Below are 21,808 nucleotides of genomic sequence, written 5' to 3' on the forward strand. Positions count from 1 at the left end.
TACATTTGTATCAGTTGCACAATAATACAATTTTTCTAGGATACTATAGGACAAATCCAGCCATTCCTTTTTAGAGCAAGAAAATGGATCTATGTGGCATTAACTGGTAGTTGTTTTTCAATGTCTAGTATCCCCTTTATTTTCAGTAATAAAGCTTTTCACTGGGCACATGACCAGTGAATAAATTCCCAACCTTCTCTTGCAAAAAGTATGGTTCAGTGCCTAAGTTGTGGAAAATAGAATGTGAGAAGGAATGCTGTGTTCAAGTTTTGGGCTACTTTCTTAAGAGGAAATGATGTACCCTTCCTCTCTCCTTCTGGCTGAAATGTGTTCATTACGGTGAGACCTAAAGAACATCTTGGACCATGAGATGGAAAACACATGTTGAGAATGGCCGGCTGACAAGAACCAAACCATCAAACTACCATACCATGCCAAATCATCTACCTGAACTTTTATGCAAGAGATAAATAAGCTTCTTTGCTGTGTACATCACTGTATTTCTCTACATCTTTGTTACAGCCACCTAACCATATCCTCATTACATGATATGTCTCTCTTCCTAGCATACTGATACCAGTGTTCAGTTGAAAAAGCTGTCATTGCAAGAAAATGAAATGAGCATTTCTTTTTTTTTTTTTGCATTTTCTGTAGTAAAATTTGGCTAGAATATTCTTGCATTTCAAATTTATATTTGTCAGCATAGTTCTAAGTAAATGCTCAATAATGTACATAAAACCCATATGATTTCACTTATGTAATGTTCAGAAATAGGAAAAGTAAATCTGTGGTAAGAGAGGACATAATAAAGAAATTAACCATTCAAAGACAGCTTCTAAAGATATTGGAGAGCAGGGATCTCTATTTGGAAAAAGAGCTGAGATATCAGGCAAATGGAGGGTTCCATGTTAGAAAGCTGAATTTAGACCTCGTTTAATCTGGTTGTTTTAGGCTGTGAGATGGCGAAAGAAAGTTAAGAAATATCCAGGAAGAAATTTCAGAAATCACCTATCAATACATTGTATAAGAGTATTTCACCTCTTTCATGATATTCTAGAAATAATTAACTCATCAGATATACTTAGAAGTATTAACTCAATTTAGTCTTCATTGAAATTAAATTCTAGAATAAATTCTAAAGATTTTCAGCTTTTCATTTGAAAGGGTATTTCATATGTTCCAAACCAAATGCACTCATAAAGTTTAATTGTGCTTTTACACTGATTAATTAAAAGGAAGTAATCTAGGCATAGGAATGAGCATATCTTGGAACTATTATATGCATCTAGCAAACCAGTTTGAAGTTACTCTAGATGACAAATAATAGATAGAATGTCACACATCCTATGTGTATCTATTCCATCTATCACTTCCATGAATTTATTCAACCACTGGTATCATGGGAGACATCTTGTTCACTAAGAAAAATAAGCTGAGAATAGAATCTACCATATTTATACATACCATGTGTTTATGGTTTTAAATCTTTTCAAAAGTTCAATAAGAAAATAGGTTAACAATATAATTTTCATTACTGAGGTCCGAGAATCTCAGTCAAACAACCATTGAAAAGTTTTGTACTTGCAGGAAACTTGCAGGAAATAACCATGAAATTCCATTTGTAAACTTTACATAAATATTATGCACTTTGTCTCATATCCTTGCCATCTTTAATCACTGATGGTCAATTCCTTATGTCATCTGCTCACTCCCACACTTCTATTACTTTCTGGTAATCTAATTCTTCTTGCCTAATTTATCTTTCTATCACTTTCAAATTTTTCCTGTGTGCTTTCTGGAATGACCAATGACAATTTAACTCTCAAACAACCTCCATCACTTGCCTTAACTGAAGCCTGATTCACTCTCAAGAATACTCTTTACCCAGGAAACCCTTCAAGAAGTGGAGAATGAATTTTGCCAATGGATTCAGATCATTCATAATCACATTGGTTATTCTCAGCTAATAATCTCTGCTCTCATAAAAACCAAACAAACTAAAGCAAAATAGATCTTTCAATTCTCATGACATCTATTTTCTATCATTCTTGGTCTCTATGCTTCCAGCTACTTTATTTTCCATTGCTCCACCTGAATTCTGTCATCATCCTATGTGATTTCAGGTCCCATGTGGAAGACCAGTGCAACATTCTGATTTCTAATATTTGGGCCTCTTTGACCCTTGTAAGTTTTAACTCAATTTTCAGTTCTCAAGAGTCACACTAATAATGGATCCAACTTTGTCATCTCTTATAAATGTTCATTTCTTACATATCAAACTTCAAAATCCCATTTTTCAACCATAACCACAGCTAAAATCCCTCAACCCAATATCCTCTTGTGGAATCACAGATCATCCACGTTCAGGCCGGATCCCCCACTGAATGCCAGTGTGCCCTGCACATTCAGTCCACCAGCCCATCTCCCAGGCTCCGTTCTAGAAGGATGTTCCCTGTTTCACACAACACCTTTAATTCCCCAACAGCTCTATGGTTGAATGCTGGAAAATACTTTCTTACACTGGAAGCACAAATTAAATCTAATTTATGAAGAAAGTTTTGGCCCTTGGAAAACATGTCTAATTTTACTTCTGTGCAGGACCCTTCAAGTAAAAAGATGGCTATATGTCCCCATGAACTATCCCTTCTCAGTTTAGTCATCTCATATTCTCATATGGTGGTGTGTGTGTGTGTGTGTGTGTGTGTGTGTGTGTGTGTATTTAACCATGCAACTGCCATCTAATTTTCAACAGCTATTTTAAAATATTTGATTACATATGAGACTCCAGGTGTAATTGACTCATTGCAGAGTAAGTTTGGATTTTTTACTTCCCATAATCTAAAGTCTATATTCTTATTAACTCACTGTAAAATCACTCTGCTCTGTATCATAAATCATGTCAATGATCAATGTCTGTTTTTGCATAAGCTGATATTAATTTACATTTCTCTCAACCTGTCTTGTACAATGTAAGTTTAAATGTAAGTGTGGGACCTCACAGTTAGCAGTGATTCCCAGCTTGTTAGCGTTAGCATACTATTTAAGCTGATAGTCTTGAGTTTTATTTTTTTTATTTAGAATATTAAACATCCCTCACAAATTAGACTTTTGAAAATTTGATAAGCAGGCCCTCTATTTTGCTATCTAAGTCATTGCTAAAAATACCAAATGGAAAAAAGCCCAAAGAAGATATAAATGAAGGTTGATAAAGACTTTTGGTCTATTTTGTCAGCCAAATACAGATTTGCTCAACTCTGTTCCACTCTTCCATTGACTGGTGTTACACAAGGCTCCTGTATTTGGGAGAACACCTAAAACAATCCTCCCTTTGACTCTGGTTTCCCACCATTCCTTCCTGTTTCCTCTTTTCTAGGGAAAATAGTCAAGTAAAATAAGACTCAAGCCTAAGTAGGACTTGCTCTACCCCCCGTAAGTCTTCCCAGTATATAGAGGATTCCACTGGATATTCAAGGAGGTTAGATCAGAGAGTCAAGTGACTCTCATTTGGAAATTAAATGATGATTTGAGACCAGCTATTGTAGTAAGAAATATTCTTCATATCTATGGAATTAGAGGTGTGTTTCCTTAAACTAAAAATAAAATAAAATTCAGGGAGTTGGCAACTTTACTTCATGGGACAATGTGGTATTGCCGTAAGTCAGCAATTTAGGCTTTCAATGTGCCCACTGAGTTAGATTTTGTTGAAGGTAGAATGCTCAGCATGGTAACTAATCAGCACTCTCTCCAAACATCCCCTGCCTTTATTTTCAGTTGCTTGTTACTTCAATTCACACCGATTTATCCTCCCTCACAACTATCTCATTGCCTGACCTGAGACATGGATAGCAATTTTCAGTGTAATCAGTCAGAGGATGTAATCAGTGCAATTAACAGATGGATTGGGAATACTATATGAAACCTAAATTAAAATCCCCCTAAAATTACTGTACTGTATCTCTAAATACCCACACTAAACAAACATTTCTTGGGATAAGTTTCTGGCAGTGGGATAATAATTTTAATGTGAAACTTCTGATGAGTTCAGCCCCCATCCCCCTCCTCGATTCACTGATTCAGTATACTGAGCACTGACAGTGTCTGTAGTCTTAGGATGAAGCGTAAGTAAAAGAAGGTGTAGGATCTTTCCTCGAGGAAGACTTGTGTTGAAGAAATGTATTAAAGTTATGAAAAAGTTATGAAAATATTTAAAGACAATTGTAGGCTAAAAATGCAAATAAAAAGACTATTAGATTGGGAAGAGAAGTTTTATGATTGGCTCTGCTAGTAATCTATCTTGCATCCCACGGGTCATCATTATAATCACGCTTAGCTCCCTTATCTCTCTCCCCCACCATCTGATTTTCTCATTCCCTTACTCCAATGATACAACTTTATTACTTAAATTTATTTTAAAGAGCCACTGAAAATTAGATAGTAATTGCATGATAAAAAAAATGCATATGCCACCATAGCAGATGACTAAACTGGGAGAAGGGGTAGTTCATAGGGATATGATAGCCATCCTTTTATTTGAAGGGCGCTGCATGAAAGTAAAATAAGACATGTTCTCTAAAGGCCAAAACTTTCTTCATAAATTAGACTTAAATTGTGGCTCCAATGTAAGGAAATATTTTCCAGCATTCAACCACAGAGCTGTTGGAGAATTAAAGGTGTTGTGTGAAACAGGGAACACAGCCTGGAATATGGGCTGGTGGGATGGACAGAAAGAGCACAGTGGCCTGAATGTGGATGACCTCTATCATCCCTGTGATTCCATGAGAGGATATTGGATTTAGCAAGTTACATATTGATAGTGAAAGTGTGTCACTTGTTATTAGCCATCCAGGCTGTTGAGTGCGCACACAAGCCCTGTTTGCTGTTTGATTAGCTCATCCTTGTCTGATGGACAGGTGGTGTTCCCAGGGAAGCTGGCTCAGCTCTCTTTGTTTTGGTTACTTTGAAGCAGAGGGACTAATCCCCTCTGGAGATACTTGCTTGTTTTTGTTGATGGAACAGTCACGCTTCTCCCTTTGTATCTTTTGGCTTATTTTTTGAAGTTCAGCTTCACAGAAAAATAAGCCTCATGTTTCCTTGGTGATTCAGGGTCTGGATGGCCCCCTGCACCTATCCAAACAGCCGCTGATGGCTCTTCATCTTCGTTTGCATTTTAGCCTCCAGGAGGAAGGACAGAAGATCCCTTTTTGGACCCAAACTTAAAAATTCCTTGTTTAAAGTATCTCTCAGAGGTCAAGATATCTTTCAGAGGTCATATAGGCCTGAGACTAGTTCTTTATTCTTTTCCTTTTCCTTTCTTTCTTTGGAGCTAAGTTCTCTATAAAAAAGGAGGAAATGCTAAATATTGTCACTTCATATTTTAGCAATTAATGCTTTCCTCAGAGATAAATATAGCAAGTCTATATTAACCCTATTTGGTAAAAATATCAGCGATCTACATTTCAGGCCTTTGCCATTAGGCTCATGGCAGATAGACCCTTCAGGGTATTCTTCTAAGGGCCCTTTTCCAAAATAGGTTTATCATAAGAGTGTAGATTTGGAAACACAGAAATAAAAATTGAGCTTCAACTAAAAGAAAAAAAATGGCATAAAATCTTACTATAAAGAAAACTACAAATATGTGTTCCTCTTTTATTATATGAATGCATTCTGATAATACCCTATGAAATGTGTTGAAATTTAAATGAAATGTAAATTTCCCCTAAGTGCATATGGCTGGTTGGTAGCCATTTTTCATTATATCCTACAGCCAGAATAAAAATGCCTTGTAGAGTGTTTTTCTTCCAAATAGAGTACAGGAACTAACAGCATCAACATCATATGGGAACTTAGGAATTCAACATCTCAGGCCCTAGCCTAGACTCATTATATCAAAACCTGTACTTTACCAAGATTCCCTAGTGATCCATATATACATCAAAGTTTGAGACATGCTGCTCTAGAGCAAATATGCTCAAAAAATTGCAGTCATCTAAAATCTAACAGGCAGAGTTGGCTCTAGTGTAGATCTCACTATTTGCATGATAGCATTTCATAAGAGCTGGCATGTCGAAACCATCACTTGCTAAACAATCCCATGCATTTAGGAAAAATCCTGTAGTTTTTAGAGTGAAGGCCAGTGTTCCCCATTTCCAACATCCTTATATTCCCTGAATCTGGGTTTTATATGTTCTAGATCAGGACACATATTTTGTGCACAGATTTACAAATTCTGGGTTGAAGAGCAAAAATTCTAAATACTTTTTAATTCTATAAAGCATATTCTCCTGATTTGGGGGTGGGAGGATATTTTGTTGATTAGTTTATTTATTTTGGGATCAATTCTTTCACATCTCCCCCATGGCAATTATGGAATAGGTCCTTTGGGGTTTCCTAATGGGTAAGAAGAATGTTCTTCTTTCCTTTCCAGCAATGTTAGAGAGGACTAATAGGAAATGACTGTGTGTGCCAGGGAAAGGAGGCAAGCAATGGAGAATATAGTCAAGACTCTTATTTTTGCAAAAGTTATTTTCACAGCTCATACATATTCCAGGTCAGTTCATCAATATTGGAAGCCTTCAGGGAATTTGCACCCAACACTCTAGTTAGAAACAGTAGTATTTACTGGATTAGGCTGCAACTCAATTCCCATTGGAGACCTAGAATGTGTAGGTGGTTGAAAGGATTCACAATCTGAAACCTGTCAACAAAACACAAATGACATCCCTTAGCACATTTGAGCTCCATGTCTTCAAGAATTTGATTCAGGGTAACACAATTAATATCCTTTCAAAGGGTGGAGTTTCATATTAAGTGGCTCTAAACACTTTGTGTTAACAACTGATTTAGTTTACAGAATTAAGGAGTGAAAGCATGAGAGGATCCGTCGCCCAAGGGAAAAGGGTAACCAGACAATTGAAGCAGGAATCATTTTTGTACTGGGTCATCTACAGCATGAAGAGATTACTCACCACAAAATTTTGCCCAGGTAGCCCTTCATATCTAACCTGTTCCTGGACCAATTAGCAAGAGAACAGGGAGACTTGAGAATAGACTGTTGATGAAAAACATTGTTTAAATTCTTTGTCTACGTTGTGAGTGAACATAGTCTAAATTGTTTTGGAATGCTGGAATATGGAGTGTGATGAGAGCAAATGTTTATAAACTCAAGGTCATCTACGTCTTACTTGGGTTTTTTCCTAGTTGCCTCAATACTTTAGGCAAAAGTAAGCTTCAGCCTTTTTCTTATTGAAGATGAATTAATAATGACATAAGTCATTGTGACAATTTGATGAAACAATGCATGCGGGAGCACTTGGTGAACTGGAAGAGGCACAAATATTATAGATACACATACAAAGATACTATTTATTCTCTTACTTGACATTTTCTCAATGTACGTAAACCCTGATTGTAAAAGTGGGAGATACAAGTCTTTCTCTTTAGACTTCACTTTGTAATTTATCGGATTCCACAATTGATGAGCAAACATTCCCTCTTAGCAAATCTCTCCCATTTCTTCAATTCTGTTTTCTTGTTCCTGTCCCCTAGACCATTCTAAAAAGTTCCCCCTCTTCCCTTCACATTCTTCAAACACTTGTAGACAGGTATCATGCACCACCTCCGTTGTTTGCCAAGCTATGCAGATTTTGTTCTTTAATCTCTCCTCTTAAGTCAGGGCCTCCATTTCTTTAATCATTTTTCTTGCTGTTCTCTGAATTCCATCCAATTTGTTGATATCTTTCGGGTATTGAGGTGCCAAGAACAGAGTGTACAGTGTGATTAAGGAACCGTGTCCATCACTCCTCAGCCAGATGGGATGGTTGTTACTTCAGAGGACATGCTGAATGTATATTGGGCCTGAGATAAAGGGAAAGCAAACAGTAAATCTTGAGAAAGTAATTCTACACTTCATTGTCCCTAGGGAAAATAAAATAAGCATTTAATTAAAAGATGTGTTTCTAGTTTTGTGACTAGCAGATGCTATTTGGTTGAGAAAGGCAGAAAAATAGCATTACTTAATAAGATAAGGACATGCAGTTGCATAATGCCATAAATTAGACCCTTTCTCACATTTGGGGAAACAATGGTAGATGAGAACAATATTATCTTGAGAAATACTTTCTGTTATTTTACTCATTATAAAAAATAAAGCAGAAGGGAAATTTGAGTCAAGTAATTCAAAACATTTAACATTGTCCTTGTACCATGCTAATGCAGATAATACCCAATTCATAAAATAAGCCCCACAAAAGAGATAAATTTTGTAAATTTATGTAGGGTTTCCATTAAATGTTTTTAGGTTATATTTTTAAGATTTAGAATGAATAAGAGATTGAAGTATGAATTTTTGTTGTGTAGAATGTCCATAGTTAATACTAAACAGCCAGTATTTTCTAGTGTTTTTGACTGAAGCTGCATATAGATATTTCAGCCAGATGCTTTATTGAAGCTGAATTTCATTGCAGCCCTAATTTATCTTTAGTGTTTTGCTTTATGCTTATGTTAAAGTTTTACTGTACTCATTGAACTGTGCTTGATCATTAATAATGGCAGCTATCTTTAATGAGATGCATGTCACCCTACAGCAGGTGGTATGGTCTAATAGTCTGAGCATTGAATTATGTGTCAGAAAGGAAATACTTCTTATATAGGACTGTATTGTAGAAAGAGGAAAATATAAGCATCATAAAAATGGAATAACATTTGAAATGGGAGAATGAAAAAAACAGGTTTTCCTGAATAATAATTATGCCCCCTTAGTCCCTGAAAGGAGAACACATAAACCACATATCGCTATTTCAAAATCTACTAGAAGCTTGGTCAATAGAGTGCTGACATTTTTAGCTGAGATAGCCCATCTGTTACACTGTGTTGTCAAGAGAAGGAAGAGATAGGTGGTTACTCCAGAGCATGTGTGTTGTTTAACATTAAAGCTGCCAAACAAAATAAGTGTGCATGTCATACTTCTGAGAACCCTGGATATTTCTGAGCTTGTCCTGGACTACATACTACCCACATTGATACTGATGGTGATTCTTAGATACAGGCCTAGTCAGAGTGCTGTATTTAATTATTAATTAGCATCTTCCCTTTGATACCTTTATCCTAAATTAAGGGTTTAAGAAAGGAAATGTACAGTCAAGAATTAGAGACAGATTGACAAAGTTCTGTAATTGGATTCTTAGGAATCAAGGCTGGGGTTCCGTTCACCCAGCAATGTGACCTGGGGAAAATGTGCCTTTGAGTCTGTAAATGGATAGCCATGCTCTCTTTAACCACCAGGGCAGCTGGGGATGTCCAAGGAGTTTTTGCCATGGGATAAGGGTCAAGACCAGGCTTTCTTGTTTTTTGTGTGTGTGTGGTAAAGGTAAACACATCTCTTTACATTTCTTTCATCTTCACTTCAAGGTTCATTCTTGAAATATGTTAGTTTAGAAAAGGATTCAACTCTACAAACAAGCTGCTAGTAAGTTTCAGAGTAAAGAATGGGAAATCAGTAGTACACAAAAAGTAGTACTTATATTTAGAATCTCCTTTCATTATAGATACAATAGTTAGAATGTATTCAATTTTAGTAGAGAAATAAGGGATAAAAATCTATTCCAACCCCAGCTGGGGCTCTGTTACCTCACTGGACAGTTGTAACCCAGGCATATGGTTACCAGCCCTTTGCTGATCACTTCTCCTGAATGTACTTGGGATGAGGAGGTTTCTGTGCCATCTCCTCTCCCACTTCTCTATCTTGGTTATCTCCTCTGAGTGGCATTTCCTCTCTTCTGTCATACTTTGTGGGGCCTACTGCACACTTGTAGCTGGTGCCTGCATGGCAGAGCGTTTGGGTAAAGCTGAGATACTCAGTGTGGCCTCCACAGAGAGGGAGGAAAATGTAGGGTAGATCTTCTTTTGTTGTGCCCTTGCCAATTATTTTCCTCTACAACAGTACTCCAAAAATTTATATAATCATATATATCATACCACTGAAACATGGTAAAACTATTTTAAAATTAAAACACGTAGAAAACTTTAACTTGTATACTAAATAGAGTGCTCATTGGTTAACAGACATGCTCAAGAAAATTGATTTGGCATGGGGATATATATCTATGGGTGCAACCTAGTTTATAACATCATTCTCTTGTTTCTTGATCTCTCCATCTTTAGAAGGGGACTTTCTTGTTTAAACCACAGTCGGGCATATCCACACACATTTCAGGGCACTTCACCTTCTACCCATTGGTGTTAATCTTGGCCATCTTTCCCCTAGCAGGATAGTTCTCCATCTTTATTGTGGAACCTGTTTCCAGAGAGACAGCCCAGGGAGCACTTTGATAGCTTTTGTCTGACAGAACAATCTAGGGCACCATGGGAAGTCTATTTGTGTTTTCCAGGAGGTCACAGATTATTTCATCAATATGTTCCTTTTTTTTAATTTGAGTCTCTAGCAGTTCATTGCTAAATCATATATATGCAAACATATACAGACAGATACACACTCTGCTTGCTCAAGAAGGAAACACTTATTCTCAGAGAAAGATCTTTTTCAGTGAGAAATCTCACACTAGTAATCCTGTATCCAAATTCACTAACAAATATACCTTATTTGACCTAAACAGTTTTTGTTTATTTTTAGAAATAAACCAGTATTAAGAACTAGCACATTTCATATAAAAATCCAGATTTAGAGCTTTTCTTAAACATCTAGATCCACTACACCACAATCCTATATTGCACAGTTTGGCTAAACTCACAAGGGGCTGCCTCCCTTAAAGAAGACCTGTGTTCTTCATTCAACCGCAGACTCTCCCAGTCCCTATTACTCCCCCAATATGGAGGTCATGCCACTTGTTATTCATCACTCCATTGTTTTTGTGTGTGTGTGTGTGTTTTTAAATTCCTAATCCGCTTCATTTATTGGCATTTTCTACCTCCCCACTATAGACCATGGTCAAAATCCATAATTCTGAGTTATTGAAAATCAATAAAATATACTAATTCCTGACTAAACCTGTTCTGTGACAGAAACCACAGTTCAAATTTGTCATGTTTTCATCCATATCAAACTTGTATCCACAATGACCTTATATTTTTGGGTCATAAGGAGTAAATAAGGAATAAAACTATAAAAATCTACCTGATCAAAATAATAATTTCAAAAGTAAAGAAGATATAGAAATATATATCTGCAGATAGAAGACCACTGAAAGCAATTTTAACTGTTCATAAGTCTTGGTAAGGACAAACATATTCCATTGTTTCCATAATTATATCCCTGAGTAGACTCTGAACAAGTATGTAACAAGAGAAATGAAATGGGATTCCTTGAGGAGAAAGAAAGCAAGGCTGGATTCATATTTCCTCCATCCTTAAAATGTAAGCTGCCTGGTTGTGGTTGAGGGAGAAGGAATCACAGAATATTAGAAATGGAATGACCTTTACTAACATTTATCTTCTCCCACACCTCAACACTTACAGATGAAGAAATTGAAAATCAAAAATACCAAATGACTGGTCCATAGTCACACTATATATTCTTCTTTTGCAAGCTTTGGAACACAGAATAATTGGATAAAAGATAGTGCTGCCCTCGATCATTAGAATCTCAGCACATACCTTTAGCATCAATATTGTATGTCTGCAGGCTATAAGACATATCTTTTTTTGTCTTTCAATAAGACAAGTTGGTCAGAAGGCAGGAAAGATGGTCACATCATAAACTAGAAATAAATAAATAAATGTAGTTCCCATTACTATAGAATGCTTCAGCTTTGTACCTGTTAAGCCATCATAAGAACTAATGAACTGAATTTAATCCATTGCTCTTTTGACCGAGGCAACATAGTGGAGAGAACAGAGCCCCTAGCAGTAGAAAGTAAGCAGCTTAGATTTAAGTTCTGGCTCAGCCTAGTGTTTAACTTTAAGACTATGCCCAGGAAATTTGATCTTTCTGAATTTCAGCTACTTTATCCGTACAGCAACAAGAATGCAATGCATCTTTGGTGGACTGTTCATTTACTCATTGATCAAATACCTATAAAGCCCCTACTGTGGGCCAGATGTTCTTCTTAGTGTTAGTAGAGAGCCAGAAAATCAAATGCTCTACCTTACCTTCCTGAGGGCAAGATAGGTATAAGGATTAAATAAATATATGCAATGGTTCCTGGCACAGAAGTCCAATAATACTCAGGAATACTCATTGCCCATTATCTACCCCATTTTTTCCCAAACCAAGCCCTAAAATCAGGAGAATTTTTGGTCCCAAGTTTCAGTGTAGACTAAGAAAATACATGTAGATGGCCAAGAACAATACCTTGTGAATTTTTTAATAACCAGCCAAAATCCAAAATAAAGTTTTTCCCATGTGGCAGCCAGAAGGAGGTAGGTGATATAAAACAATGCGGATAAGTGGACAAGCACCTCCGACAACATCGCCTACCTCAGAATCTCTTCCTTAGAAAGTACAGGAGGAAACCCCAACATTACTTGCACTTCAGAATTCTTCTACAGCTCTTGGAGAAGTGTCATCATAGATCGATATTTTGCTTTGCCATTATTTTTTCACATAACAATGGTAAGGCAGTGTAAGCTTTTCACACCTCTAATTTCCTACACACTAGGGGTGGTGAAATTGGGGTGGGTGACTAATCAAGAGAAAAATCTTGTACCTTCTTTTGATCATCATCTCTGAAAAAGAGAATAGAATTGAAACAGAATTAGGCTGCTAGGAGGAGATCTTGAAGGCTTTCAGGAAGACTAACAAGATAATCACTTACTTATTTTTCCCAAAGTGAATGATCTTTTCATAACTGGGGGGAGACATGAGAATCAACACTTTGCTGGACCTCTTATATATGTTATTTCATTTTATCCTTGCAACATGCAATCCAGTAAAATAAAATACAAATAATATACAGTTGGCAAGACACACACAATTTTTTTTTTTTTTTTGAGAGGGCATCTCTCATATTTATTGATCAAATGGTTGTTAACAACAATAAAATTCAGTATAGGGGGGTCAATGCTCAATGTACAATCATTAATCCATCTCAAGCCTAATTCTCGTCAGTCTCCAATCTTCTGAAGCATAACGAACAAGTTCTTACATGGTGAACGAATTCTTACAGAGTGAATAAATTCTTACATGGTGAACAGTACAAGGGCATTCATCACAGAAACTTTCGGTTTTGATCATGCAATATGACCTATAAACCATCAGGTCAAATATGAATATTCATTTGATTTTTGTACTTGATTTATATGTTGATCCCCCATTTCTCCTATTATTATTATTATTTTTATTTTTAATAAAATGCTGAAGTGGTAGGTAGATGCAAGATAAAGGTAGAAAACATAGTTTAGTGCTGTAAGAAGGCAAATATAGATGATCAGATGATCAGGTGTGTGCCTATGGACTAAGTATTAATCCAGGCTAGACAAGGGCAGCAAGACATCCACGGATGCAGAAGATTTCTCTCAAAGCAGGGGGGGTGAGGTTCTGAGCCTCACCTCTGTTGATCCCCAAATTCTCACCTGATGGCCCCCCTGCGACTGTGCCTGTCTTAGGTTGTTCCTCCCTTGAGGAATCTTACCCGTCTCTGGCTAACCAGTCATCTTCCGGGGCCATACAGGGAAATGTAAAGTTGGTAAGTGAGAGAGAAGCCATATTGTTTGCAAAGGTTAGCTTTTTACTTCTTTGCAGATTTATGCCCTGTGGCTTCTATGCCCAGCACTTGTCTCGAGGTATCTTTACCACCTGGAGGAATTATGATACTCGGTAAATTCGATATGAGGCACGAATTCTATTTAAGGTTTGTAATTAGGAAGGAAGAAGAAAAGCTATAGATGTAGCATATGAAGGAAACTTGGGAGGATTGATTATTTCTTTGACATATCTTCTTGTATAGTACCTTAAGTATGTATAGGTTTTAAACTACTAACTAATTTGCACACACATATTAACATAATAGGAATACGGTGACATAAACAAAGCAAATCTATAATTACCAGCCATCTCCAGTGAAGCCAAGAAAACCATTTAGGCACCCTAGGCATTTGTGAAAATTTGTCTATGATATGATGGATATTGTCCAACTGTACTTGAACCATCAGACAAATTAAAGCAGCCCATTTCTGGGATCTGTTCACATCCCATATGTTCTTTTAACCATAGATAGTCTATAGTCATGAGATTTTGGGGTGCTACAACTTGCACCCCTCCCAACTCCTGGTTGAGTTCCAACAGTACAGATCCAGTCAAATTCGTTGTCTCACTGTATGCACATGCCAGCCTAGACATCTCCCTCCTCCTTCTTATGGCAAGTCCAGGAGACGGTGGGCTGGATGCAGCCACAACCGCAGCATCGTCCGGATCCCTGTGGAGGCTTTTTGATGATCATCCCCCGGCACGAGTCCTCCAGAGAGTGCTGATGCCGGAAGCTCCTCCTCATATCGTATCTTAGTTCATTTTCTGGGTATCCAAGCTAGGCCTTGATCTTCTGCGTAGAAACAAACAGACCCTTTGCCCACACTTTGACATGCCCTCTATACCACTGTGCAGAACTCATTGGAGGTCAGCACACAGTAACTGCTTTTTTTTTTTTTTTTTTTAATTAAGAGAAAGGAATATTATCAGAAAAGAGTACCTCCATAGCTGATCATCTGACACCCTTTAAGTGATCAACATTAAGGATATTTAAAGCATGCGTTGATCTTTGATTTACCAATAGTTTTATCCTGTTAAGGAGTAATCCCCCTTTTCTTTCTTTCTTTCTTTTTTTTTTTTTAAATTTTTAATCTACACTTACCTGAAGAATACTATGTTTACTATGCTCTCCCCTATATCAGGTCCCCCCTAACAACCACATTACGGTTACTGTCCATCAGCTTAGCAAAATGAAGACACACACAATTTAAGTATGATTTTGCACTATGCATATTTTACAGCTGTTTGGTTAGGAAGCCATTATTCTTGCACTGTATGGGATGTGAGATTCATGGTACCCCATTAGCCATTCTGATACAGGTCTAACTTGCCTGAGTTCTGCTGCATTTCAGTCCAAAGTAAACTTTCTTTAGTATTAGGTATAGCTGTTTGATGTGGTGATGCTTACCTAAGATAACATCATGGGGTAATGTAGAAGATACGGGGTGACTATTATCAGACATCCATTTCAGGCCTGCCACTAACTGGCTGCATGGCATGGATGGGACATGAATTGATCTCGCTGGGCCTTGGTTCCCTCCGCTGGTAAAGGTGAGAAGTTAGACTAGAGTACCAATAACCCTCTTGCAGTTCAGGGGGTATGTGTGTTTAAATTAGTTTTACTTTAAGATCTCTGACTGGTCCTCTTTGAGATTACTGGAAATATTCCGCATTATCACAAAAGTAGGATTCTGATCTCTCTTCAGAGATATATATTTATCCTTAATTTTAAAATCCTCCCATACACGCCTGTCATTGGCACCTGCTCCAGACAAGGTGGTGGTATAGGAAACAGGAAACAGGTGCCTGTAGTTATGCATCTCTTGCTTCGGAACTCGGGATCCTGAATTACAAGAATGTTGCCTGTTCTCCAGTATCAAGGGCTACCTTCCACTAGGGTTTCAGATGATAACAGAAGTGAGGATTGTTGCGGGGAGGGGAAGGTAATTTCAGCAAATCTGAGCTTTCTGAAACGGCCCCCTCCCCACCCCCGTATCTGACAGATGACTACAACCAACATTAACGGTCTTAATGAATATAAATCCCCAGCAGAATGCCTGGCACACAGTAGGAGTTTAACAAACAGTGGATCTTCTTATTCTTAATCTACCAGTCAGCTTTGCATATTATATAATCTACCAGGTCCCCAGTGGGGTTGTCCTCTTTTAAAATCCCCTTGAAGTCTTTAAAACCTGGGACAGTGTTTTAGAGTTTGACCTAATGTATTAGTTCTACTAATGAATCATTTTCTTCTCTTGTACTTTCTTGTATCTTTCTCTGGCTCTTGCTAATCCTTTATTTTATTCTCCACTCCTGTATTTTCTCTTATTCCTTCCTTTAAATTTGTACCTTCCACATCTACAGAATTGTTATCCAGTAATATCCTTATTACCCAGCCCACCTGGCTGGGGCCATGGGGTAAACCACATTCTCTCACTCGGAAGAGGGTCTAGTAATGTGCAGAAACACCGTACCTGAGGCGAGGGAAGAATTTAACGTATTTCCTAATTATCCCTTGTGCCCATCCTCTGTTTTATCTTGTATTAAAGTACTGGGAGTCAGGTAATCTTTTTTTCCCCCGTTTTCTTTCTCTTGCCTTGTTTTATTTTGCTTGGCTTTCTGTCAGCTTGCGGAAGACTGAGAACCGGGACGTATGAAGAGCGAGCCTGGTGACAGGAAAGCAGGAAAGCCGCAGAGGGCTGGGCGAGCACAGAGGAGCCGGCTGCGGTATTCATGCCTACCACCTGCCTTCTCCCTCTTAAATGAAATGCATTTATTTACTTTTTTTTGAAAATGAAGTCAACTGCCTGTGGTTTTAATGCCCTCCTCCCCAGGCCTCTTTCTTATGCCCAGTGCTGATTTCCCTTTGTGCTTTTTCTTCCACTCTTCCTCTTTTCCTAGCCTGCTGTTCTCTCTCTGGATAGGTGGTGATTGTAATGATGATGGTGACAGCACTTATTGTTCATAAACGCCATCATCTTACTTATTAACGTGAGAACCGTGGATGCTTTCACTGTCAGAATCCGCGTTTTCCAGATGCTGGCCGTGAAGCAGGCGTTGGCAAACCACCCCTACTAGGCCGCCCTGGGTCAAAGTGAATGAAGACGGACACCCTGGGGCTGCCTGTCGCACTCTGTTTTGTAAATGTGGACATCCACTTTTAAGCCATAGCAATATTTCCCTAAGAGTAAATAAGATTTTTCTGGCCAAAGTCCAACGTTTAGGACATCACTTTACAAATCTGGGTAAGCTTTATTCCATTGTGTTACACTATTCTTGCTTCTGTGGAACATACTGATTTTCATTCCTTTACTTTTTAAAAGAAAACTTTTTTTTTTTTCTGGCAGAAATGGTAAAAGGAGAAAGCAAAGAGCTGGCTTGGATGTAGAAGAGTACCTCTTAAAAGAGGAAACAGGTGTTGAAGTGTTTCTTCACTTCCTTACCCTTATTTTTCCCCTGTCTTCCTAGTTGGCAAGAAAGTCTGGCTTTTATGCATAAGATTTACAGGAAATGTTTCTTCTTCAGAAATATTTAGACAGCAACAGAAACAGACTTCAGTTTCTGGTATGATCCAGTCTCTCATAGAAGAGAACTGAAGCATGAATGGTGTTTTTCAAAAGTTTAAAAATTATTTGTTAATAATCAGAGTACTGTCCTCGGAGCCTGGCACTCTTGGTTTTTTCTCTTCATTAGCTTCAGTTTTGCAGAATTCTGTCATTTATACTCACTTTCCTCTTTTGCAGGGGTAGGTAGGAATGTAGGAACTCTAGGTTAACCTGCAGGTGGCAAAAAGATGCAATGCCTGCTTCATAGTCTCACTGGAGGGCTGGGGTAAAGGAAGGCAGCTTTCAGGACAATAAGTTTATTCTTTGTCCAAAAACCACATCAGTGTGTAATGTAGTGCATATAATAAGGGACTAAAAATATAACGAATGAAATGACATTAGAAATAAACAAACCTATAACCCATAAAACATATGAAGGAAAAACTGGAGATACAAATGTAATGCTGGTATTATTTCGGTGACGTGAACTTTCTTAAACACAGGAAAGTGCTACTCTTGGCACTCAGAGTGGGTTCCTAGGACACACAGCACCTCCCTGGAGCTCGTTAGAAATGCAGAATCTCCAGCCCCACTTGAGATGTACTGAATTAGAGTCTGCATTTGACAAGAAATCCAGGAAGTTATTGAGTGCGGCTGAAGGCAGTTGGTACTTTTCCTTTCTTTCTGCCTTTCTGCCTTTCTGTACCTGACCCCTTCGCCTCCACCTGCCCTTTTATTTCAGCATGGCCTTATTGAGGATTCTCATCCGACTTCTTGGATGCTGGATCAGGTAGCCTGTTTGTAATAAGTTGCATAATACCGTTGAAGGGATCAGTATTTAGCTAGCGAAACACAGTTCTGTTGTCAGGGTATCTCTAGGGGTGCTGGTCATATATACAGCTGGGTACTTTGTGGTTAATAAATAATTTCATTCTTGAAAGGCAAAAATTACATCAATGTTTCTTTATTTCCTTGGGTTTAAGAGTAGCACACGCCAGGATTAATAGGTCTGTTTTTTTTCAAGATATTAAAATTAATTCTATGTTGTCAGAACAATAAATCATTTGCTCTCTGAGTTCTTCATGCTCAAGAAAGGTGAAGCAATTACTAACTTTGGTCACAAGATTACACCTTTGACATGATATTTGCTTTCATATTCTTCACTGGGAAATATCATCATTTTCTTTGCCAGTTATTATGGTTTAATAATGAATTCCTACAACCTGACCTATTTATTGCTTTATGCCAAGGAAACACAATGAAAGCATCCAGGAAATTCTCAGCAGCTATTCCCCCAAGTGCCACAATACCAGGTTTGTTCTGCACAATACCGTGAAAGTAAGATTCATGTTTTCCACCTGAGTGTGTTGCTGTGTTGTTGAGATTTTTCTAGCATGTTATACTTAGTAGTCAGTTACAAGGTCTTGTTTGTTGATGGGCTTACACCCATTTGATATTAGAATAGGAAAAACTTTGGATGCATTTTCCTCTGTGGTTAACTACAGAGCTAAAGTATATTAACTGTAGAACTGGAATAGCGTATGTTTCAAATAAAAACAAAAATCCATTTTGGCTGAATAGACTCAACACTCAGGGAATATAAAATTTCTTTCACTCTGTCATGTCTACCACTGTGACTGCATTAGCTGTGATCTCTCTAATTTGATATTTTCAACTTTTAGTCATTAATTGCATAGTAAAAATCAACCTTGCAGAAATTTGAAAGAGAATTGAAAAAATTACTCCTTTATTTATATCAGAAGACCTCCATGAACACAGTCAGTAGGTACCCAAAAATCCTTCCTCTGTTTCTTAGGTCACTTATAAAAATATTCAAATTCCACCTTGTTCAGTAGTTATGCCTAAAATCAAAGAAACAGAATACAAGGGGAATTTTTTCTTTTCCTTAGTATTGAAGATAATGCATCATGCTAGAAGAAAAATTCTAACATCAATAGTGCTTTAATCCATTTCTAAGAGAGATGCCTTTGCCTAGAGCTATGTTGATTGACCTTCAGGGTAATTTTAAACCCCAAGCGCTACATCTGAATTGGAATCAAAACACACATCTTTCTTGCTGAGCACGATATTCTTTTCAATTCAGCAAGAATTTATCATGTGCTCAGCATTATGGTAGGCAAGGGAAATGCTAAGAGATAGCAAATAGGGTCGCTCCTTTCTTTACAACATATATATTATTTCATGAAATAATTAGAGAGAACTCAAAGAATACTTAAAACAGAGACTTGCATATAGAGATGGACATTTTCTGTTTTCACCAAGCTGGTTCTGTCCTCTGCAAGCCCTATTTTAGGAAGTAGCATCCTAGATACCCAAGCCTCAAACTCAAGATTTCATCTTTAAGTCTTCCCTTTCTTTTCCCACTGTATCCAACAGATCATCAGTCTGGTTGATTCTACCTTTTTAACATCTCTTGATTCAATATTGTTCTCACCATCTCTTAGGCTGCTAGGATTGCCCTGCATTACCTTTGGCTTGGATCATTGCAATGCTGTTTTAACTTTTTAACGGGGTTCTCTGACTCTGGCTTTCCACCTAAGCAGTTTCTTAAAATGTAATCTAGCATTGATGCTTCTCTTATTAATATTCTCTGTCACTCCGAAGGTAAAGTTCAGACCCTATACTTTAGACTGAGACCTTGAGTTTTATCTCTACTGACAAAGATACTTACACCCTACATTCCTAGTAGAACATATCTAGCTGTTTGTCATTTGGAATTTTTCTCACCCTCGTCCCCTGCCTGGAATGACCTTTCTTCATCTTTCTTCCACTTGACAACCAACAGAACACCTTTCAAATTCCCATTTAAGAAGATACCTTCCAAGCATCTCCCTGAGCAGAGCAGACCTTCTCTCTCCTGGGTCTCACCCTGTAGGCTGGGCCACTTCTATCTTTGTCCTACCCATGTGTATCTACCCATGTGATTGTCAGATCCTAAATACATGATCCAGATACTGTCTCACCAGCTTCTAGAAGACTGAGTAGAATAGAGCAGGTATCATTACAAGGCACATGAAAGAATAAATGACAAGTGAGGGCTAAGAAAATGAATAGCTAAATGTGATACTCTTATGGAAGAGATCCGAGAAGAGGCTCACCCAGTATATTTTTCTTATTTCTGCTTTAACAAGTTACCACAAACTCAGTAGCTTAAAACAATGTGAATACATTACCTTACATTTCTGGATGTCAGAAGTCTACAATTAGTCAACAAGGATGCATCCTTTCTTGAGCCTCTAGTTCCCTTGCTTTTTCCAGCTTGTGCCCTACATCCCAGTGACCTCCACTTCTGCCGTTCCATCTCTTCTCTGACTTTCGAACCACCCCCTTCCATCGTGTATGGACCTTCTGATTACACTGGGCCCAGCAATGTAATTCATAATAAGCTCCCCAGCTCAAAGTCCTTAATTAATCACACCTGCACAATTCTCATTGTCATATAAACTAATATATTCATGGATTCCTGGGATTGGGGTGTAGACATATTTGGAGGGCCGTTATGCTGCCTACCATACCCATGAGGGAGCCATTTTTGGTTATTAAAACACTTTCCAGGGACATTACATTGACAGGCAGATAGAAAGTTACCTTGCAGGGAGGAGATGGCTAGTACTAAAGAAATTAGAAAAACAAACAAAAATCAAACACCACCTGAGATTCAAACTTAATGGTACAGGCAGATACACATGCCTACAGTGAGCATGTATACGTATCTGCAATCACTCACACAACTCCAAATCCACTGTGCTCCCTGGACACCACCATTGTCTGTGTACATTCTCTGAAACTTTTCCTAAAAAATGAACCTTAGCTTGATTTCATTCACTTGGCTGCCTCCCACCTCAAAAGGCCTCAGGTGAGTAAAAGGTCCTATTTCTGTAAGATCCCTTCAGTTTTGACATGGCAAAGGACTCTCACATAGCTACTATTCAAAAGCACCTCCAGAAATCAGTTGGACCACTTGAGGAAGGAATATGAATGTGAATATCTTTGGTTTGAGATGGTTGTGATTTTCCAAAGAGTTGCTTGCTTTTTATTTGTCCTAAAAGCCTCAGGAAAACTGTCAGATAATTCCAAGCATCTTCAAGTCCTGAAATTCAATCTGCTCATTGATGCATGCCTATCTTTAAGATTCTCCATCACTCCTCTAACATCACAGGCTGTTTGGCTTGGCTTTAAATACAGCCTTGTTGGTCCATGGCTGAACCGCCAATGCTGTTGCACACCTGCATCTTCTTAGCTGACACAATTGTGAGTCAGTCACACAACTGTTTGGATTCTCTGCTGCTTTTCTCTTGACACCTGATGGTGCTCCTTATCTCTGTTCTTCAGCCTTCTCTATACCTTCACTCTAAATTCTCTACATGTGTGTGTGCCTACTCGTGTGTGTGTGTGTGCATGTGTGAGCATGTTGGTATGTTAAGAGCCAAATGTCTCTCCTTTCCCCACTTAATAGCTGGACGCAGAATAAGCCTATGTTCTGAAACATCAGTGCTAATCCTCTTCCCCTGAAAGGAATGGTGTTTGGCATCTTGAAAGTCCTTTA

Source organism: Manis javanica, chromosome 3 (assembly GCF_040802235.1).
Source record: "Manis javanica isolate MJ-LG chromosome 3, MJ_LKY, whole genome shotgun sequence".
In the NCBI taxonomy this organism is placed as follows: domain Eukaryota; kingdom Metazoa; phylum Chordata; class Mammalia; order Pholidota; family Manidae; genus Manis; species Manis javanica.